Here is a 6547-nt window from a genome sequence, read left to right as displayed (position 1 = left end):
GGCTCCAGCTGACGCCAATTCCATGCATCCTGACTGATGTCTAGATGACATCATTTAGCTGAACCAGACCTGGTGAGGCTGCTGTGGCAGGGGCCGTACCCTGGATGCTTCCAGAGCAGCCAAATGAGCAGCTCTGGCAGCAGGGCTAGAGTGGCCATCTCTAGAGTGAAACAAGGCGTATACCACCGAGCATCATATCCATGTCTGGAGTGAACAAAGGCAGACCCAGCAGAATCTGCTTGGTATCACTGACTGTGCACTGCTGCATCCGGAGTGACCCGAGGGAGGTCCATTGTCATCTCCTGGGCATTAGCCCTGGTGTGGTGGAGTGTAAGCCACTCTCAAAGTGAACCCAGGTGGTGGATCCATCCACAGTCCAGCTGGTCATCACCTGTGCCCAGCAGGTGGTGGCAGTAGGAACCGGCCAGTGCCCTACAGCAGGCCAAAACAATTTCCTAACAAATGGCAACGTGACCTTTTGGACAGAGATTTGAAGGTGGTGCTGGTGTGGATACTGGTGAATTGCTGGTGTCAAATCAGGACATTTAACACCAGCAAATGTGGACATTTAACACCACCTGATTTTGGAGTGTCCCACTGCTAATACTCAAAAACCTTTTGCTGAATTTGGAATTCTAAAGCAAGTGGCTGCGCCATACCACTCATTGGTTACAGTTTCCGAATAGCTGAAGTGCTCTCTGAGTGGAATGCAGATTCACTGAAAGCTATGAAACTGTACAGTGGTGTCCCTTTGGATGGCTGCCCCAGGAATATTCAGCTTGTTGCCTCACAGATTGACATGAAGCACAGATCTGTGCAGAGTGTAAATTAGATGGATAAGTAGAAACCGTGCTTTGAGAGGTTTCAGTGGTGGCAGTGGCACCAGTGTTGCTGAATCCAAGCTCTTACTCTTCACCATTGCACAAGACAATAAATCGAGAGAAGAGCTGTTAGCGGAAGGAAGAGCTGCCTTATTTCAAAAGCCAGCAGACCAGGAAGATTGTTGACTAGTATCCCAAAGAACCATCCTGTGGGGGTTGGATGCTTTTTTTTTTTTTAATAGATCAAAGAGGGAGAGGTGAGGCGGTAAAGTAGGAAAGATGATGAGTTGTTGCAAATATTTCCCAGTTCCAGCTAGACTCCAGAGAGGATGTGTTTATTTCTTCTTTTCTGTAGTCATTCACCAGTGTGCCTTGTCAGGATATTTCCTGTGAGCTTAAATAAAGGTATTTTAAGTTAACACTCAGGCACGGGAGGCAGAGATGTTGGAGATGAGCCATTATGTATACTTTAAGCTATAGGCAATATCCTTTTAGTGGTTAACTTGTAGTGAAAGCAGTAAAACACAAAGGTTAAAGTAGAAGAAATGGATCCACTACGGAGTCAGACCTGGGGTAGAGGCAGATGCATTGTCGGGAATTCAAAGCAGCAATTTTCTATGGAGGAGTTGGATGCCCAGCTGGACACATAAAATACAAGAATGGACACCAGTTGACCAAACCAGCAAATCTGGATGTGGTCCAGGACCCAGATGTCTCAATGGTGCTCCCTGGAGGGAGGGGGTGACAGACTGGGGCTATGTGGCCAATGATGTATTTATTTATTTTATATTTTAAAATAGGGTTTAAAATTCATATAAAGTCTTTTTATATACTTTTCTTTCATTCTGAAATAGACTTGTTTTGTATTGTCTTATTTTTGGAGTAAATTTTTTTCTGGTTGCTCTTGTGGCAAAGGTGGTGTTTTCACCTTTGCCATAATAGAATATATGCTCAGTTGCTGCAGTCATGTCCAACACTTTTGTGATGCTATGGACTGCAGCCTGCCAGACTCCTCTGTCTGTGGGATTTCCCAGGCAAGAATACTGGAGTGGGTTGCCATTTCCGCTCCAGAGGATCTTCCTGACCCAGGGATTGAAGTGTCTCCTGCACTGGCAGGCAGAGTCTTTACCACTGCACAAAGCTGGGAGGCCCATAATACAATATAAATGTATGTAGTTAAATTAACAATACATGAAAGGATCATACACCATGATCAAGTGGGATTTATCCCAGGGTTGCAAAGAGTTCAGAATAACTGAAAACACCCAACAAGGAGTCAGAAACAAACACTTGAATGGCACCCAGAAGAGGGCAATATGGAGAACAAGAAAATAAAAGGGAGAGGGGAGTATTGGCTTCAGATTTAAACTGATGGAGACATGGGAGTGACGCCTGAGCTGGGAGCAGGGCCAGCCCAAATGTTGCTGAGGGCGCAGAGGTGATCGCCCTGGGCAGAGATGAAGAGCAGGTGGGTGATGCGCCCATGAACATGTGAACCACACATAGTGCCATTAAGTCCAAGAGGAGAACCCCTTTGTTTGATGTGATCATGCTGCCTGGACTAGTAGCCTGCGAGCCTGAGGGTGAAGAGGCTGATGCAGAATGCCTTGAAACAGATCATGAGGCCTTCATGAAAAGCAGTCCTGCAGAACGAAAATGGATGATTAAGTGATTAAAACAAGAGTTAAGATTACAAGAAGCAAAACTAATTTTATTGAAAAAGTTATAGCAGAGTAAAATATAAAAGGAAACGAAGAACCAAACAGATATTTCTGCAAAGAACACATGCAGATGACTACTAAATACATGAAAAGATGCTCAACATCACTCATTATCAGAGAAATGCAAATCAAGACCACAATGAGGTACCACCTCACGCTGGCCAGTCAGAATGCCTGCCATCAAAAATTCTACAAACAATAAAAGCTGGAGAGGGTTTGGAGAAAAGGGAACCCTCTTACACTGTTGGTGAGAATGTAGACTGGTATAGCCACTATGGAGAACAGTGTGAAGATTCCTTAAAATACTGGAACTAGAACTACCATACTACCCAGCAATCCCACTGCTGGGCAAACACACTGAGGAAACCAGAATTGAAAGAGACACATGTACCCCAATGTTCATTGCAGCACTGTTTACAATAGTTAGGACACAGAAGCAACCTAGATGTCCATCAGCAGACAAATGGATAAGGAAGTTGTAGTACATATACATAATGGAATATTACTCAGCTATAAAAAAGAACACATTTGAGTCAGTTCTAATGAGCTGGATGAACCTGGAGCCTATTACACAGAGTGAGGTAAATCAGAAAGAGAAACACCAATACAGTATATTAATGCATATATATGGAATTTAGAAAGATGGTAACAACGACCCTATATGTAAGACAGCAAAAGAGACACAGATATAAAGAACAGACTTTTGGACTCTGTGGGAGAAGGCGAGGGTGGCATGATTTGAGAGAATAGCATTGAAACATGTATATTATCATATGTGAAATAGATCGCCAGTCCAAGTTTGATGCATGAGACGGGGCACTCAGGGCCATTGCACTGGGACGACCCTGAGGGATGGGATGGGGAGGGAGGTGGGAGGGGGTTTCAGGATGGGGGGATACAAGTGTACCTGTGGCTAATTCATGTTGATGTATGGCAAAACCACCACAATATTGTAATTAGCCTTCAATTAAAATAAATTAATTAAAATCAAATAAAATGTTTATAAATATGGGGGGAAAAAAGGAAACCAGAATCCCAGGGGCTCCACTGAGAGTTCCCTGACTACCCCTCCCCTACTTGTACTGGGCACCCAGATCATTCTTTCTGGCAAGCCATTGCTTCAGACCTATTTGATTCAGATGCTGTGGTCATGACAACCCAAGACCCCTGGGTCCACTGTGGGCACAGATGACCTTGTAGTTAGGACCATAGGGCACCCGCTTGTCAGAAAGGTGACAGCAAATCCACAAGAAACAACATTCCAGGGTGGGCCACAGTGAGTCCTTGCTGGCTCCCCAGGCATCCGTGTCCATTCAGGGACAGAGGATCCAGCAGGGCCTCTCTGTGTCTCCAACACCCCCAACGCTAGTCCGCTTGTCAATATCCCACAGCCCTCCTCACCATCCCTATACAACAGCCACCTCTTTTCAGGCCAACTGCACCCCCATCAGTGTACCTCCGTGGTCACGTCTGCTGATTTTGCAGTCAGCCGGCAGGTGGCAGCCAAGCTTTCATGGGAGTAACCACTGCTTTAAGTCCCTCCTCCCACCGCCCCCACAAACTAACGTCCTGCCCAGCGTGGCCAACAACGAATCCATCTAGGTGGTTGGCCTTGAGGAGGTGGTGCCGAACCTGCTGGAGACGCAAGCAGGCAGGTTGTGGTGCTGTCCTGGGTGCCCTACTTATGTAAACACTCCAAGATGGACTTCTCATGCCGCTGGTGGGAGGAGAAGGGCGGCGCCATCATGTATGAGGACTGTATGGCGTCAAACCAGAAGAACGCACTCAACTTGGAGCACCACCTGAAGACCGCCTTCCATAAAGCCGTCTGTATTGTTTCACCCTGATTCCTTTCTTCAGGGGTCCCCAGCCTCCAGGCTATGGAGAGGCACCTATTCCTGGCAAGGTAGGAACCCCCCCCCTCCCGCTCTGCACAGCAGGAGGTAAGCAGTCAGGGGAAAGCTAAGGTTCTCCACCTGCATTTAGAGCCACACCCTTCTCTCTCCCCTATCTCTCTAATTATAGCCTGAGCTCCGCCTTCTATCAGATCAGTGGGGACATAATAAATATAATATGTAATGTGCTTTCTGCTTGAATAATCCCACCCCCCTCCATGAAAAAATTGTCTTGCATGAAACCAAGCCCTGGTGCCAAAAACGTCGGTGACCACTGCTTTTCAATCCATTTTTCTCAGTTTTGAGAAAGAAACTGTCTTGCTCTTCTGGAGTGGGTGTATCTATACCATGTGTTTGCAAAAAGTATCTCATTGTCATAAGTGGCATTTTAGCTGCATTAATACCCCAACAGAAAAAAGTAAATAGTCTTAGAACTCAGTCTCCTCCCTACTGTGGGAGTGATTTCCCTCTCCTTTCTGAATGCCTCTTCAGATATATCAATAAGTGGTATAGTCTCAGAAGCATTTGGGGATCCAGGGCCATAACCATGCTACAATGCTTCTAGTTATTTGCTGAGTGGAACCTAGAAGCTGAAATTGATGAATATAAAGATAACCTTCCTCTGTTTTTGTGTCCAGTCTCCAGATTTCCCATTTTTAGATACAGGGAGGTTGGCCAAACAGTGTGTACTGCATATTCCTGTTTGTAAATCTTGCATCTTGGGGACAGACTACAAATCTTCCAATCCTTCATCTGTCTGCCTGCAGCCCCAGGGACCTCTACTGAGAGTAGCTCTTTGGATGAGAGGCAGGACACCACAGTCAGCAAGTTGCATGTTTTTTAGTCTGAGTTCTGAGTTGAAAGGGGATATGAGTTAGTGAACTCTTAGAATACTTGTTGTTTTACAGTTGCTACGTTGTGCTGACTTTTTGTGACCTCATGGACTGCAGCATGCTAGGACTTCCCCTTCCTTCGCTATCTCCTGGAGTTTGCTCAAACTCATGTCCATTGAGTCATTGATGTCATCCAACCATCTTATCCTCTGTCTCCCCCTTCTCCTCCTGCCTTCTGTCTTTCACAGCATCAGGGTCTTTTCCAATGAGCCATTTCTTCACATCACTTGGCCAAAGTTTTGCAGCTTCAGCTTCAGCATCAGTCCTTCCAAAGACTATTCAGGGTTGATTTCCTATAGGATTGTCTGGCTTGATCTCCTTGCTATCTGAGTGACTCTCAAGAGTCTCCTCCAGCACCACAATTTGAAGTCATCAGTTATTCAGTGATCAACCTTCTTTATGGTCCAACTCTTAGATTCATACATGACTACCAGAAAAACCATAGCTTTGACTAGAAGGACCTTTGTTAGCCAAGTGATGTCTTTGCTGTCTAGGTTTGTCATAGCTTGCCTTCCAAAGAGCAAGCATTTTTTAATTTCATGGCTGCAGTCACCATCTGCAGTGATTTTGGAGCCCAAGAAAATAAAGTCTGTTACTGCTTCCACTTTTTCCCCTTCTATTTACCATGAAATGATGGGACCAGATGCTGTGATCTTAGTTTTTTGAATGTTGAGCTTCAAGTCAGGTTTTTCACTCTCTTCTTTCACCCTCCTCAAGAGACTCTTTAGTTCCCCTTCACTTTCTGCCATTAGAGTGGTATCATCTGCATATCTGAGGTTGTTGATATTTCTCCTGCCGATCTTGATTCTAACTCGTAATTCATCTAGCCTGGCATTTTGCATGCTGTATTCTGCATATACGTTAAATAAACAGGGTGACAATGTATAGCATCATACACCTTTCCCAATTTTGAACGAGTCTGTTGTTCCATGTGCGGTTCTAAGTGTTGCTTCTTGACTCATATGCAGGTTTGGCAGGAAACAGGTAAAGTGATCTGGTACTCCCATCTCCTTAAGAATTTTACACAGTTTGTTGTGATCTACACCATCAAAGGCTTTAGGATAGTCAGTGAAGCAGGAGTAGATGTTTTTCTGGAATTCCCTGGCTTTCTCTGTGATCCCATGAATCTTGACAGTTTGATCTCTGGTTCCTCTGCCTTTTTAAACCTAGCTTGTACATCTGGAAGTTCTCAGTTCACGTATTGCTGAAACTTAGCT

General features: G+C 45.1%; 1 pseudogene; it reads left to right on the top strand.

Annotated features, from left to right (window-relative positions):
- The first annotated feature begins 200 nt into the window (after window positions 1–200).
- Window positions 201–4389, top strand: LOC129564067 (transcriptional repressor p66-alpha-like; annotated as a pseudogene).
- Window positions 4390–6547: the final 2158 nt, after the last annotated feature.

This window comes from Moschus berezovskii, chromosome X (genome assembly GCF_049115385.1).
Source record: "Moschus berezovskii isolate FMDL1 chromosome X, NW_MosBer_1.0, whole genome shotgun sequence".
In the NCBI taxonomy this organism is placed as follows: domain Eukaryota; kingdom Metazoa; phylum Chordata; class Mammalia; order Artiodactyla; family Moschidae; genus Moschus; species Moschus berezovskii.
This window is presented reverse-complemented; position numbering and strand designations above follow the sequence as displayed.